General features: G+C 36.9%; 1 pseudogene; it reads left to right on the forward strand.

Moving 5' to 3' along the window:
* Positions 1 to 3,244: 3,244 nt before the first annotated feature.
* LOC102836221 overlaps positions 3,245 to 16,697 on the forward strand; it is a 41,148-nt pseudogene continuing 27,695 nt past the window's right edge.

The raw sequence follows: 16,697 nt of genomic DNA on the forward strand, positions 1-16,697 counted from the left end.
CTCAAGTTGAAAGAACTTAAGAAAAAAAAAAATCAAGCCTTGGTTTTCAATATTGACGTTTCTATGAGCAAAAATATTGAATTGCATAAGGTGCATTAAAAAAAAAAAAAGATGAAAGTAATACACACAACCACAGTACCAAAAAAGAACTGGTCAATCTTTGATCATTCCTAAAGGTACCATATGATCAGGAACTGATGATATTGAAGGAAAACATCCAAGTTGCACTGATCTCATTTGGCAAAAAAATAAGGCTTCAGGAATTGACTGTGTACAAATTGAAAATTTTAACAAACTGATGCAGTGCTGGAGGCACTCACTTATCTATGTCAAGAAATTTGAAAGACAGCTACCTGGCCAACTGATTGGAAATGATCCATATGTGTGACCATTCCAAAGAAAGGTGACCAAACTGAGTGTTGAAATGTTCAAATAATATCATTAATATAGTATTAATGTAAAATTTACTGACGATACATAAAAAACAGTTACAATAGTACATTGACAGGTAATTCCTAGAAATTCAAGTAAGATTCAGATGAGAACATGAAATTAAGGATGTCATTGCTTAAGAGAGATGGACATTGGCTGAAATCAGACAATACATGAGAGAAATTTCCTTGTGCTTTATTGACTATGCAAAGACATTTGACTGTGCAGATCATAACAAACAATGGGAAACATGAAGAAGAATGTGTATTTCAGAGGACTTAATTATGTTAATGAGGAACCTGTGCATAGAAGTAATTTGAACAGAACATTTTAAAAATGTTTATCCTTTCACCACATCTATTTCATCTGTATGCTAAGCAACTTATCTGAGAAGCTGGGCAGTATCAAAAAGAATGTGATATCAAGATTGATGGAAGACTCCTTAGCAACCTGAGATATGCAGATTATATAATCTTATTTGCTGGAAGTGAAGAGGACTTGCAATACTTACTATTATAGTTAATGTTTTGTGTCTACATGATTGGGCCAGGATTCTCAGTCGTTTGTCAGCTGAGATGTAGTTATCCCCCAGGATGAGATATAATGTAATGTGATCAACTCTATGATGAGGTCTGCTATGAGCAACCAATCAACTGGAAGGAAGTGAAAACTTGTTAGATTTCTACTGGATCTTGCCTCTGGGTGCTCATTCCAACCTCTGGTTCTTAAGGACTTGAGTCAGTGGTCTGTTCTATTGTCTACCGATTCTTACTTTCTCTAACTGTTTGCCTTTGTCTGACCTGCCCAACTTGCCTGACTGCTGTCTGACATACTATTCTTGGTTCATCTGACCCATGAACTTGGGAATCTCTCACCTCTACAATTGTGTGAGCCATTTCCTCAATATAAACTTCTTTTTATATATACACATACAAGTTTCACTGTTTTTGCTTCACTGGAGAACTCAGGCAACATATCTCTGATTTAGGTGTGCCACTTTGATCTATTTATCAAAAGACTAGAAAAGCTGCTAATTTTGAGTGGGGTGCAGAATAAGAGAATGCTCTGCAACAGGTTCAGACTGCTCTGCAAGTTGCGTTGCCACAAGGGCCATATGCTCTAACTGATCCAATGGTGCTTGAAGTGTCAGCAGCAGATGAAGTTTGGAGTTTTTTGGCAGGTCCTTATTAGTGAATCACATTCCAGACCCATAGGATTTGGGAGTAAAGCCCTGCCATCCTCAGTAGATAACTACTCCCCTTTTGAGAAATAGCTTTTGGCTTGCTTTGAGACCATGGTAGAGAATGAATTCCTAACTATAAGCCAGCATGTCATCATGAGACCTAGGCCTCACATCTGAACTGGGCATTGTCTGACCTGTAGAGTCATAAAATTGGACATGCACAGCAGCAATCTATCATTAAATGGCAATGATACATATGAGTCTGGACTTAAGGAGGACCCGAAGGCACAAGTAAGTGCTCCAAATGCCCATGGCCTCCACTCATGTCACATTACCTTCCCTCTCCCTGTTGGTACCTATTGTCTCATGGAGAGTTCCATATGATCAGTTGACTGAGAAAGAGAAAATTCATGCTTGGTTTACAGATGTTTCTACCTGATATGCAGGAACCACTTAAAAGTAGACATAAAAATCATTACAGCCCCTTTTTGGCACGTCCCTGAAGGACAGTTATAGGGAAATACTGCAAATGTGCAGAACTTCTAGTAGTACACCAGGTTTTTCATTTTGCTTGAAAGAAGAAATAAGCCACATGGGTGACTGTGGCCAGTGGTCTGACTATATGGTCAGGGACTTGGAAAATACATGAATGGCGAATTGTGGGGAAGAATTATGTGGGTAGATACCTCTGAATGGACCAAAATAGTGAAAAGATTTGTGTCTCATGTGAATGTACACCAAAAGGTTAACCTGATAGAGGAAAATTTAAAAAATAAAGTAGATAGAATGACACACATTCTATGGAAACTAATTATCCTCTTTCCCCAGCTTCTTCTGCCATTGTTCAGTGAGCTCATGAACAAAATGACTATGGAGGCAGGTGTGGAGGCTATCCTGAGCTCAGCATCACGGGCTTCCACTCACCAACACTTACTTGCTTGGCTACAGTCACTGCTGAGTGTTCCATCTGCCACCAGCAGAAACCAACACTCAGTCCACAATATGGAACAATTCCACAGGGAGTTCAGTCAAAAACTTGGTGACAAGCTGATTAAATTGGACTACTTCCATCATGTAAAGGGCAGTATTTTTTTCTTATGAGAATAGACACTTACTCTGGATATGGATTTACCTTCCCTAAATGAAGTTCTTCTAGCAAAACTACGACTGACAGATACACAGAATGCTTTATCCACACAGTATTGCCTGGATCAAGGAACTCACTTCACAGAATATGAAGTGTAGCAATGGGCCCATGCTCACAGAATTCACTGGTATTAGAATTATTCACTATCAGAAGCAACTGGCTTGATGAAATCACAGAATGACTGTTGAAGATACAGTTATAGTACCAGCTAGGTGACAATAACTTAGGAGTGGAACAGTGTTCTCCAGGATGTTGTATATACTCTAAATTGCTGTTTCTCCAATTGCCAGGATTCACAGGTCCAGGAACTAAGGGGTAGAAACAGGAGTGGCACCACTCACTGTTGCTACCATTGATCTACTCCCATCACTTTGACTTCCCTTTGCTGTGAAAATATGCTCTGGGTCTGGATGTTTTAGTCCAACGGAAGAATATTCACAACCAGAGACACAACACTGAAACCATTAAACTGGAAGTTACAAATGACTCCTGGCCACTTGGGATTTCTCAGGCCTCTGAATCATGAAGCAAAGAATGGAGTTATTGTATTGTTTGGTATTATTGATCCTGGTTACCAAGGAGCAATTGAATTGGCACTCCATAATGGAGGTAAAGAAAAATATGTGTGGAAACCAGGAGATTCCTTAGGATGTCTTAGTACTACCATGTCCTGTGTTTAAAGTAAATGGTAAATTATAGCAATCCAATTCCAACATGACTACAAATAGCGTAGATCATTCAGGAATGAAGGTTTAGGTCACCCTACCAGGTAAAGAACCACAACCAGCTGAGGTGCTTGCAGAGGGTAAAGGAAATGAGAATGGATAGTGGAAAAAGACTATTCTAAATGCCAGCTTGTGACCAGTTGCATAAACAAAAGCTTGTTTATTTTTATAAGTTTTATTATTATGATAATTTATTTTCTTGTATTTGTACATATAGTATTTTGGCTTTGTTCATTTGTGAAATATAAGTTGTAAATGAGGTCAATGTATGGTGTTGCATGTTAGTTACATTATGCTATGTAAAATTATGACCTTATAATTATCTTTATTTAGAGGTTATGTATATGACTTGAGATTTATAAAGGTGGCTAATTGACAAGGTGTGGGTGGTGATAGTTAAAGTTTTGTGTCAATCTGACTTGACCAGGATTCTTAGTGGTTTGGCAGTTGAGATGTAGTGATGTGTCATGATAGATGTAATGTACTGAACTTTATGTTGAGATCTGTTTTGAGCAGCCAATTAACTGAAAGGAACTTTCCTAACAGATGTGGCCCACTTCCAATATACTGGACACTCAAGCAAAGGTTCTTGCTTTTTATTAGTTTTGTATCCTGCATCTGGCTCCAGTTCTTTGGACATGAGCCAGTGGCATACTTTATTGTCTACCAATCATGGGCATCAGCAGCAGTCTGGCATCTTGCCTTCTTGCTTGCCATCTGACATACTTACCTTGGTTCATTTTATCCATGAATTTTGGACTCTCCAGTCTCTACAACTATGTGAGCTATATCATTGATATAAACTTCTCTTTATATATACATATATACTTCATTGGTTTTCCTCTGCAGAAGCCTAGCCTAAGACACTTATTGATGCAGATCAAAGGCTACAGCCTTCAGCATGGATTGTACTTCAATGTAAAGGAAAGGAAAATCCTTATAAGTGGACCAATAAATAACATCATGATAAACAGAGAAAAGATTGAAGTTGTCAAAAACTTCATTTTGCTCGGATCCACAATCAATGCTCATGGAAGCAGCAGCCAAGAAATCAAATGACGCATTTCATTAGGCAAATTGGTTGCACAAGACATCCTTAAAGTGTTAAAGGACAAAGATATAACTCTGATGACTGAAGTGCATCTGACCCAAGCCATGGTATTTTTAATTACCTTTGTTGTTGTTGTCAAGTGCTATGGAGTCGGTTCCGACTCATAGCAACCCAGTACAGGGTCTCTGAGGCTGTAAATCTTTATGGGAGCAGAAAGCCTCATCTTTCTCCCACAGAGTGACTGGTAGTTTCAAACTGCTGATCCTGAGGTTAGCAGCCCGATTTGTAACCACTACGCTACCAGAGCTCCTTTATATGTATATAAAACATGGACAATGAATAAAGAAGGCCACAAAAAAATTGGTACATCTGAATTGTAGTGTTGAAAAACAACATTGAAAGTTCCATGCATTGCAAGAAGGACAAACAAAAATGTGTAAGAAGAAGTACAGCCAGAATGATCCTTAGAATTGAGGATGCAGAGACTTTGTCTCTTATACTTTGACATGTTGTGAGGAAGGATGAGTCTCTGGAGAAGGATATCACACTTGGAAAAGTGGAGGGTCAGAGTAAAAGAAGAAGAAGAAGACCCTCAAGGAAATGGATAGACATAGTAGCAGCAACAATGTGCTCAAAGATAACAATTGTGACGGTGGCACAAGACCAAGCAGTTGTTTGTTCTTTTGTGCACAGAATTACTGCATAGAACCTGCAACAACACAAGGAAAATTCACATCCATGCAAACTCTTCTCCACAGACCTCACATTGGACTCTGAAGAAAGACTGATGGCAGGGCAAGAGTCCTGAGGAAATATCCCTTATGCTGTAATCTTGATGAAGAGGATCACCAGTTACTGCCAGAAAGGCACAAAATTTGCCCTGATTTATTTCCCTTGTTTCTCTGAGAAAATATCAAATTTCAAGCACTGGGAAAAAGCAGAAAATGTTGTACTTAGGGCACTGTGAAGGTCCACTAGAGCAAGGTGAAGAAAAAGGAGAAAAACCTTAAAACATTTTACCCTTTGAGAGGGACAGGAATAAAAATTTACATATTTGGAACATAAATCATTAGTGTCCTGTTCATATGGAATCTCAGTGTATTCCAGTAAACTCTGGTTAAAATCAAAGGGCCAAGTCCTGACTATTCCAGATTCCACCGAGCTCTGTACCCCTCACTGACAACTCATAAATTGAATTGCATAATCTGGTTTTTGAATATCTTCCCAAACATCTCTCTATACTCCATCCATTATTCATTAAGTTCAGCTTACCTTTCTATCTTCTTATAAAACCAAACCATTTCTGTTAACCACACATTCCAATCTGTTTCTTACATTAGAAATGTTGACCTTCCTATTTCTTTTGCATGTGACTCTTTGCCACAGCTCTACAGACAGCTTTTGCCTTCATTTCTAAACTAAAATACTTTCTGATCGGTAGCACCATTCTAATTAATATGCCTGTAAGTATGCCAATTTTCTCCTTTGAACCCATCAGTCTCTATTTAATCATTCCATTATTTATTTTGCATACCACTTCATGCCATTTTGAAATGTTCTGTTGTATTTGTTCACTTGCATGTTGTATTACTCCTTTATGGAATGTATATTCTCATGTTTGAGGTGTTATTCCTATCTTTCTTGACAAATATCTTATTAAATCATCATGGCATAAGAAAATTAGTGTAATAATGAATCATCAATGCATTTAGAAAAGAATATTTAATTTATAAAAACAAATCATTCAAGTAATTAGATTTACCTTGAATGAGTCATGTAGGAGTGCCTGAGTGGTTGTTGTTGTTGTTAACTGCCGTAAAGTCTGTTCTGACCCATAGCAACCCTGTATAGGGTTTCCAAGGAACCACTGGTGAGCTTGAACTGCCGACCTTGCAGTTCAAATGGCTTTGCAGTCTGTCGCATTAACCCACAGTGCCACAAAAAGTGCTTGATTGCCAACCTAAAAGTTGCAAGTTTAAGTCTAGTAAATGCACTACAGAAGGAAGCCTTGGCAATCTACTTCTGAAAAATAACCAGTAGAATATAGTTTTTACTCTAACACATGTAATGTTACCATGAATCAGAATTAATTTGATGGCAACTGGTAAAAACCGATAAGTCACTTCTGCTTCCAGGTTTAACAAAGTGTTACTGGAATTAGTACAGTAACAACACAGAAAATAGTATAATATTTTATATCTATGTGAATAGATACGTGGATTGAGTCCTGCTGTGTGCTACCATTGACTAAATGTTGGACTGAGTACCACCCAGTGCTTATCCAATGGAAGTACAGTAAGACTCTATATCAAAGTGGGTGGTTCAAATTGACCAGCCACTCCTTGGAAACCCAATACAGTGTCTCTATCAGTTAGAACCACCACTCATCTGTTAGTTTGTCATACTGTGCTGGTTGTTTGTTGCTGTGATTCTGGAAGTTATGCCACTAGTATTTTAAACATCAGCAAGGTCATTCATGGTGGACAGGTTTCATTTGAGCTTCCAGACAACACAGACTAGGAAGAAGGAGAAACGGACTACTTCCCTAGATTTAGTCATGAAAAACCTTACGAATATTGTCAGCACCATATTACTGAATATTAAAACATGATAAAGAGCACCAGAATATTGTCAGATAATGTGCTGGAAGATGAGCTCCTCAGGTTACCATACATTCAAAATGCTGCCTCCTCAAAGTGGAGTTGACTGTGATGACGCAAATGGAGTAAAGCCCTCAGGACCTTCATTTTCTGATGGATAAAAACTCAAAATGAAGAGAAACATCTGTAAACATCCATTAATAATTGGAACATGGATTGTACAAAGTATAAATCTAGGAAAATTGGAAATTGTAAAAAATGAAATAGAATGCATAAACATCAATATGCTAGGCACCAGTGAGAAGAAATGGACTGATTTCCTATGCCAGAAATTACAAATTGAACATGTCAAGATCAGTCATGAAGTACAACACTGTGATAATATCCATACACTTATAAGAAAGACCAGTTAATACCACTATTATTCAAATTTACACCAAACCACTAAAGGCAGTGATGATGAAATTGAAGAATTCTACCAAAATCTGCAGTCTGAAATTGATCAACCATGCAATCAAGATGTATTGGTAATTATTGGCGATTGGAATGCAAAGGTTGAAAACAAAGTGAAAGGATCAGTAGTTGGAAAATATGGTCATGGTGATAGAAATTATGCTGGAGATCACATGGTAGAATTTTGCAAAGCCAATGATGTCTTTATTGTAAATACCTATTTAAAACTACATAAAAAACAACTATACACATGGACCTCACCAGACGGAATACACAAAATTCAAATTGACTACCTCTGTGGAAAGACAAAATGGAAAAGCTCAATATTATCAGCCAAAACAAAGCTGGGGCAGACTGTGGAAGAGACCATTATTTGCTCATATGCAAATTCAGGCGGACCATCAATATATCCCACCTGAATTTAGAGATCATCTGAAGAACAGATTTGATGCATTAGACATTAAAGCCCAAAGACCTGAAGAGTTGTGGGATGACATCAAGAACATCATACAGGAAGAGAGCAAAAGATCATTAAGAAGAGAAGAAAGAAGGAAAATACCAAAATGGATGTCAAAAGAGACACTGAAAATTGCTCTGCAGCATGGACATGCTAAAGCAAATAAAAGAAGTGAGGAGGTACAAGAGAGGGACAGAAAATTTCAAAGGTCAACTCAAGAAGGTAAAGTCAAAAATTATAATGAAATGTGCAAAAACCTCATGTTAGACAACTAAAAGGGAAGAGCACAATCATTATTTCTCAAGCTGAGGGAACTCAAAATTAATGTAAAACTCCGACTTTTGGTATTGAAGGATTCTATGCAAAAATTACTAAATGATACAGAAAGCATCAAAAGAATATAGAAGGATACACAGAGTTACTGTACAAAAAATAAATGGTTGATGTTCAACCATTTCAAAAGATAGCATATGATCAACAGCCAATGATCCTGAAGGAAGAAGTCCAAACAGCACTGAAGTCACTGGCAAAGAACAAGGTACCAAGAATAGATGGAATACAAATTGAAGTCTTTCAACAAACTAATGCGGCACTGGAGACACTTATTCATCCATGCCAAGAAATTTGAAATACAACTATCTGGCCAACTGACTGTTTGAGATCCATATTTGTGCCCATTCCTAAGACAGGTGACCCAATGGAATGCAGAAATCATAAGACAATATCATTGATATCCTATGCAAGTAAAGTTACACTAAAGAAAATACTAAAATGGCTGCAACCATAAATTGACAGAGAACTTCCAGAAGTTCAAGTCAGATTCAGAAGAGTGAGGGATATCATTGCTGATGTCCGATGGATTTTAGCTGAAAGCATAGAATACTAGGAAGGTATTTATCAGTACTTTATTGACTATGCAAGGGCTTTCGATTGTGTGGATCATGACAAGCTATAGACAATTGTGCAATATGAATATTCCAGAACACTTAATTGTGTTCATAAGGAACCTGTACATAGACTAAGAGGCATTTGTTCAAACAGAACAAGGGGACATTTAATGATTTAAAATCTGCATATTGTTGTTGTTGTTGTTAGGTGCCATCAAGTCAGTACCCACTGACAGAGATCCTAGGCACAACACAATGAAACACTGCCCAGTCCTGGACCAACCTCACAATTGCTGCTTTTACTGTGTCAATCCATCTCTTGGGAGTCTTCCTCTTTTTCTCTGACCTTCTTCCACTGTGCCAGTCCATCTCTTGGGGGTCTTCCTCTTTTACTCTGACACCCCACTTTACCAAACATGATATCCTTCTACAGAAACTGATCCCTCCTGATAATATGTCCAAAGTATGAGAGAGGAAGTTTGACCGTCTTGACTTTCAAGGAGCGCTCTGGCTGTTCTTCATCCAAAGCACGTTTGTTTGTTCTTTTGACGATCCATTGTACTTTTAATATTCTCCTCCAACACCATAACTCTAATGCATTAATTCTTCTATGGTTTTTCTTATTCACTGTCCAACCCATTAACTGTGGGTTAGTGCGCTGGACTGCGAGGTCAGTTTGAATCACAAAGTCGGAGATTCAAACCTACCAGCTGCTCCTTGAAAATCCTACACAGTGTTGCTGTGTATAAGAATTGACTCAATGGCACTAACCAATGAAAACAATCAATAATAGTACAATAATTTTTTAAATGAGTAATACTTATTTGCCCTTGGTATAAGCTAAGTACTAAGTACATGGTGGATATAAACAAACCCGCTTTCATAAATTGCCATTTTCTGATTTTTATTCATGTTCCAAACTTTTTTTACATGTTTTAATTTGAGTCCTTTTAATTTTCTACCTTAGACAAGGTTCTGACTGATAAAGGTTTTCCAAGGAGTTGCTGGTGAGTTGAACAGCTGACCTTGCAGTTCAAACTGATCTTTCAGTCCATTGTTTATCCTACAGTGCCATGTGGTGTCTAGACATTAATAAAAGGTTCATGTAAGATTTACTAGACCAATTTAGAGCAGAACTAGATTAATACCTCCATTATTCTTGGTGAAGGATTTTCAAAATTCTGACTCTACAAAGCTCATGATACTTATAATAAACTAAGATTTGGGGAAGTTTTTTTTTTTTTTTTTTTTTTTTTTTAAAGCATGTTCTGGACTTTCGCTTTGGGGATTTTGGAATTTGATGTTACTTTAGTAATTAATATTTGTTAGGTAAAGTCATTAAATTAATATGAATAATTATTACAATTCACACATTTCCATTTTGTGCATAAGAACATTGAAAATGCTTGGTTAACCCAAATATGCCATTTCTGTGTCAATCTTCTGGAATACCAATCTAGTCATTATGTCAAAATGGAAAGTGATGACAATCTACCATGCCTTATTCTTGGGGAATGCTGACTGCTGCTGATTATGACCTTTCTCAGTACTCAAAAATCACCCATCCATTCAGTTTCTGTTCACATATTTAACTGAGCATAAATGTCAAGATCCTGGCCTATAGTTTTAGGACTCTGCCTAACCTTTCAGAAACTTGGGCCATTTGACTTTAGTTTTTCTGGCAGTTCCTCTATTGTCAAAAGTCTTTATAGAATATTGACAGTGATCATATTTTCAAGATAACTCACTTCTTTAAATTAAATGCTTCCTAAACTAGGAAAATTAAATCATTTGAAGAAATTATTGCACTTTTCCACTTCTTTTCCTTCTACTGGGAATGCAGTGGCTTTGTAGAATAAACACTACAAGCTCTCAGCAATTCTAGTTCACCTGCCACTCCATGATACAAAGATGAGGCTTTCTGCTCCTGCAAAGATTAGCAGCTTCAGAAACTCTATATAGAGTTCATGAGTCAGAACTGACTCTCAAGGTAGTTAACAACAACAATCTCTTATACTATTTTGAATTTTTATATCTCTTCATCCTTTTGGAGTCCTGGTGTGACATTGTAGGATAAATACAGGACTGCAAGGTCAGTTTGAACCACATGGTCAACAGTTTAAACTCACCAGTCACTCCTCAGAAACCCTGTATAGGGTCGCTATGAGTCAGCACCGACTTGACGGCACTTAACAACTCCATCATTTTAGTTTCGTTTTTTTCCAATAGAAGAGTATTCTCTGACAGATAAGATGGAAATGAAATTAAAGAGGCAACATCTCTCTCTTTTGGTAGTTGTTATAATTTTTTACACATGAATAACTATCAAAAATCTTCCTCATAATATTACTTTTAAAAAAATTTTATCTAAGATTTTCAAAATTTTAGTTCACTTTAGGAATTAACCTTCCTACTGCTGTTCTGAAATGCAACAGAATATTTTGTTAGGTTGTTTTTTTTTTTTTTCTTTGCATTTCTTATGTATCATTTTAGTCTGAATTTCTGAAAGAATCCCAATAGGAAACACTTAGACATCTTCCTGTTCTTTGTCACTAATGTCATTTTAAATTGTATGGTCAAATCACTATATTGAGAGACCCATGTAGAATTATAGTTATAGATTCCATAAATTTGCTGAATTATATTTTCCATTGCCTGATGTTAGCAACTTGAATGTCCTCAATGTTTTGTTGCATCATTATTTTGCTTATATTTGTTGCTGCTGTTGTAGGCATTGTGAATACCAAATTGGAGTCTTGGTGTGATACAGTAGGTTTAATGTGCTGGACTAAACAGATGGTTTAAATCACAAAGTCCGTGGCTCAAGCTCATTGACTACTCCTCAGAAACCCTACACAGGGTCGCTATGGGTCAGAACAGACTCAACGACACTTAATAACAGCAATACCAAATATGGAGTCACGGTGTGGTGTTGGAGGATAATGCACTGTACTGCAAAGTCACTTTGAACCTCAAGGTCCCTCATTCAAACTCACCAGCCACTCCTTGGAAACCCTATACATAGGGTCTCTATGATTTGGAACTGACTTGATGGCACTAAACCACAACACCAACAATACTAAATATAACAACATATGATATAATCCAACAAGTGGATTCAGAATCATGGTGATTCTATATAAAATTTCCAAGACTGTAAATCTTTAAGGGAAATTCAGCCTCACCTTTCTATCAAGGAGTAACTGGTGAGTCTGAACTGCAAATCTTGTAATTATAAGTCCAGAGCTTATCTTACAGTACAAAGAGAGCTCTTTATAATGTAAATAGTTGCTTCAAAATTCAATCAGCTGCCATTACACAGAAGAGATCGTCCATATTTGTTCATTTAGATTCATACTACTAGTTCTCATCATTTCTCTTTAGAAGAGAGGATAAAAATAATTAATTTTGAAGATCATATAGGATAGAGTGTGTCACTGTAGACTAAGCATTGTTTTACTGATAACAATGTCTGTGGTTCAAACCCACGAGAATCTAGGAAATGCAATACAAGATCTCTGTGATTTGGAACTTGCTCAATGACACTAAACAACAACATAGAATAGAGTAGGGTCATGAGTTTCAAACACCTGACATTTGGTTAACACTCAAGTGTTTAACCAGAACTTCATTTAGCTAGTCCTGAGGTATAAATGATTCTATCTTCAGCCATTGACACATAACCATTTAAATGAATTATTGGATTGACTAGTAGATATCACTATTGTATATTCTCATTCTCTTATAAAATTTAAATTCATACCCCCCAAAAAACTTCATTTTATGTTCAGACTTAATTCTTTATTTTTCTAAGAGTTTCCTAGTTATACCATTTGTTCATCAATTAAAATAATAATAATAATATTGAATAATAGCCACTAACTTGAAGTCTTGGGGAAAGAGGTTTCCATTTATAGCCTGTTGCAGGGTATGCCCTTTGGTTGATTGATGATGCATGTAGGGTATAGTAATCATGGCCATGAACCAACATACAATAGGATGAATGTAAAGCTAGTGTTCGCCCATGTGAACTATCACGATTCACAATAAAACATTAAAAAAAAAGCAGCTATTGTGACTGTTGTTCTTGTGTTATTAAGTGCCATCAAGTCAATTCCCACTCATAGAAACCGTATGCACAACAGAACGAGACACTGGCTGGTCCTGTTCCAACCTCACAATTTTTGTTAAGTTTGGGCCCATTCTATCAGCCACTGTGCCAACCTATCTTATTTGGGATATTCCTCTTTTACACTGAGCCTTCTCTTTACCTAGTAATATGTCTTTCTCCAAGGACTGGTTCCTTCTGTACATGTGTACAAAGAATGAGAGAAGAAGCATCGTAATCCTGACTTGTAAGGATCATTGTGGTTGTAGTTCTCCCAACAGATTTGTTTGTTCTTCTAGTAGTCCATGGTACTTCTAATATTCTTCTCCAACACCATAACATAAATGCATTAATGCATCTATTGACTTCCTAATTCACTGTTCAACATTCACATGCATATAATACTATTGAATACACCATGGCATGGATCAAATGCACCATAGTCCTTAAACTTATATCTTTGCTCTTGAATACATTAAAGAAGTCTTGTACAGCAGATTTACCTAATGAAATACGTCATTTGATTTCTTGACTGTTGCTTCCATGAGTGTTGATAGTGGATCCAAGTAAAATGGTAGTTTTTGACAATTTCAATTTTTTTTCCATGTGGTGGTGGTAGTTTATGTGCCTTGGAGTCGGTTCTGACTCACAGTGACCCTATACAGGGTTTCCGCGGCTGTAAATCTTTACAGGAGCAGAAAGCTTCATCTTTCTTCTGCAGAACAGCTGGTAGTTTCAAACTGCTGACCTTGAGGTTAGCAGCCTGATTTATAATCACTACACTACCAGAGCTCCTTTTTCCCAATGTATCATGATATTATTTATTAATCCAGTGATGAGGATTTCAGTTTTCTCTATATTGAGACACAACTCAGACTGAAGGTTGTGATCTTTGTTCTTCATCAATAAGTACTTTAAATCCACTTCCTTTCAGTAAGGAAGATTGAATGATCTGCATATCAAAGGTTGTTAATGAATCATCCTCCAATTCGGATGCCATGTCTTCTCACATAATCCATCTTCTTGGAGTATGCCCTTAGTGCATCTTGGAGTTCTTCCTTCAGTGCAATTGGCTCTTGTTCATAGGCTCTCTTGAATAAATTGAACATTGTCCATTTTTTAAATAAAATGACTGTGTATTTATTTCATCATCTTTTGATGTTTTCAGCATCATTCAGTATTTTGCCCATAGAATCGTTCCATATTTCAAGTAGAGCCTTGAATTTTAAATTCAGTTCTTTCAGCTTGACTGAAACCTGTCCACCAGGTATGTACCATGTTGGTATTTAAAATACCAGTGGTATAGCTTCCATCATCACTAGAACTGCAACATGCAAGCCACTGCAGTATGAAAAACTCATAGACAAAGGGGTAAGAATTACCTATAGCACTAGCAAGAATTATTGGCATAAATAAAGACAAGCTACAGCTTTATTCCTGTACACAAAATAAATGACTCATCAATTTTTCTCAATAGGAAATTCCTTCAGTAATGTCACATTTATCATATTCATGCTTAGAGGAAACTCATATAATCTTAAAAAAAAAAAAGAAAGAAAGAACTTAAGTCTATTAATCTAGACTCATGAGTCATCACTTTTGGCAAATTTTTATTTGATAAAACTTTGTATACAATAAATTAAAATATTATATTCTGGTTTGTTATACTAAGACAATAGATAAAGCTACCATGTAATTTTCACAAATACCCAGGAATATGTGTGCATTTGTGTGTGTTTTAAAATAATTGAGACTTGTTAGTGCTTATATTATTATACTCTGTGTGAAAGACATTATTAAGATGACTATTCAGAGAATTCATGGAAAGCTATAGCTGCTTTGTAAAAATAAACTTAATGAGAATGCATGCATATACATTTATAAACCAACTCAAAGTCACTGTCATCAAGTTGATTCCGAGTCATAGTGACCCTATGTAAGATTTCCAAAACTGTAAATCCTTATTAAAGCAGAAAGTCCTGTCTTCTCTTGCAGAACAACTGATGGGTTTGAACTGATGACCTTGCAGTTAGTTTGTCAATGCTTATCCTACAGTGTCATCAGGCATTATTTATATATTTATATGAGGTTAAAAAATAGAGTAGCAAATTAACTTAAAAAGCCTGAAAAAAATTATTCAGTTAAGAACATAGCTATTTACTAGATATTCTTATCTTTTTGGTAACATACTTGGATCTTTGCAAGCATGATAAATAAGAGTGTATACCAACCATAAATATTGATTTTCATGCACTCCATTGTGTGTGCGTGTGTGGTTTTTTTTTTTAATGTTATATTGTGACTTATGTGATAGTTTACATGGGAGAACATTAGTTTTACATTCCTTCTTTCATATATTGTTTTATTGCCATGGTTACAGTCCTCTCCATGCAGCATCAACCAACCAAAGGGTATACCCTGCAAGTCTGCCCCATACACTCCGCTCCCCCTCAGTATTCAGCACACAGTCGCTCTCCCCCTCTGGATCTAAAGTCCCCAGCTGTTCCATCTCTCCACATCATCGTCTCTGCCTCCATCTCAGGCATCACTGCTTCTCTGGGTAGGGTCCCACACTCCTCTCTTCTCCATTAATGGTCCTAGGGACCTCCGCTCCTAGACTGGAAAGTTAATCACTCCCTTCCTTGCTATAAAATGTCTACCTTTACATTTCCAACCCTCACAATCAGTCCTGATCATTTTGTGTTTTGACATTTTTTTTTCCCTGTAAATTTCTGGCATATTAGGAAGAGATCAATATTCATTGGGCAAAAGAGAAAACCCAAGTTTTTGAATTAAGCATCCTACCCTAGCACTTGCTCTTTGACAAATTTTCATTCAAAATTATAATATTTAATTGTATTCAAATTAATAATGAAATTGGCCTAAATATGAACAAATCCAAAGTAATGTTAGTTTTTTTGTTTTGTTCTTTTCTGTTTAGAAAATAATAATATCAGAGGTGGGGCTTGACGGCCGATAGGGTAGAGGTACAGTGACATTCTCTGTCAGCAATAACACAGAATACCAGGAAAAGCAGGTTCAGGGAGAGCTGTAAAAAAACTCTCAACTACATATGTAGGAATATTTAAAAATTTTGGAAGCTTATACCTAGTTGAACTTGTGGCAGAAGCAAGAAATTTCATGCTTTCTCAAAACTCCTTGGCTCAGAGGTCCAGAGCTGACAAATTGGTGAGACCAAATGACAAAATCAAGTGGGAGAGCAGGCAGACCCACCACAGACTAATGCCTGCAAGAACTTCAGAACCAAAGGTGGACAATATTTTTTTGTTTTGTTTTGTTCTGATTTATTTGGTATCTGTTCATTGGCCTCTTGCTGTCTGCACACCTCCATTCTGGTGACTAAAGAGGATGCCTGAGCGAGTGGACTCCTCCCACCCCCACCACTGGAAGGCTCTTCTACCACACATGGACACAGATCCTCTCAGTATTTAAAGGGACAGTCCCCGCTTAAAACCAAACAGCAGCACAAAATGGCCACAGCCAGCCCTGAGCTGTTTATTAATAGGGAAGAGGCCAGAACAAGGGTTGTGGAGTGGGAGAGAGACTGACAACAAGACAGGCCAAAAATTAAATCCTGAGCTACAGCATCAACAACCAACAGTGGCATCTTGAAATTTATCAGGTGGCCTTGAA

This window comes from Chrysochloris asiatica, unplaced genomic scaffold (assembly GCF_000296735.1).
Source record: "Chrysochloris asiatica unplaced genomic scaffold, ChrAsi1.0 scaffold00001, whole genome shotgun sequence".
Lineage (NCBI taxonomy): Eukaryota > Metazoa > Chordata > Mammalia > Afrosoricida > Chrysochloridae > Chrysochloris > Chrysochloris asiatica.